Below are 896 nucleotides of genomic sequence, written 5' to 3' on the forward strand. Positions count from 1 at the left end.
GGATAACTATAACATATAGCAAACAAATTGAACAATGAGAATTCGTAAAATTTTTATAAATTCATTATAGAAATTKAAGGTATCATATCATATGAACAATCATAGCATTTGATCAATCTTAGCTGCAGTGTATTTTTGTAATGAAGCGTGTTTTGAGTGTAGACTGTCATTTTAGATACTCTAGCAGAGTATAAGGTGGCATTTAAACACATGCTTGCAATTTGGCTAATTATTGACTGCCAACCCGAGCACTGTGCTATTATTAAAGTACCGTTACAACAATTGTAGCCAKTTACCGCAATAATTGCAAAGGACTSTAAGTCTAAGGAAATGTCAAAGGAAACTGAAAATCGCAAATGAAGCGAGAAATTGCTGTTGTTTAACGCYCACGCGGCGACTTATTGTCGCGTTTATTAAATTATTGAAATGCTATTATATTTGTAGACACACATACATACACTCATGCATTCATACATACACACATAAGTATGTGTCTACATTCACACCCGCTTCCATAAACGCTGGTATGCAAAGCGCCTGCGGTTCAAACAATTCTACAGCCGCCAATAGCAACAAATGAAAAGGCAGGCGCACCCAAATATGCCATCCGTCCTATTGCCCTTAAGATCACACCATATCATTAAAAATGCGAACACTTTGCAGCTCACTAACTCGATTCAAACTGAGGCGACCTTTTTTTGCTGATTTACTTATCGACAAGTTGGAACAATTGTCACTTCCATGCGCAGCRGCCGCTTACTAACAGCCACACCGACGCACACACACACATACACATGCTAACAATTGCATTTTGTTCGCATTTTGGGTTTATTAATAACACCAACCCCAAAACACTCCGCAGCCTCGCCCGCAATGCCATGCATATTTTCACATTT

The sequence above is a fragment of the Bactrocera latifrons genome, unplaced genomic scaffold, assembly GCF_001853355.1.
Source record: "Bactrocera latifrons isolate USDA-ARS-PBARC rearing strain unplaced genomic scaffold, ASM185335v1 scaffold_179, whole genome shotgun sequence".
Lineage (NCBI taxonomy): Eukaryota > Metazoa > Arthropoda > Insecta > Diptera > Tephritidae > Bactrocera > Bactrocera latifrons.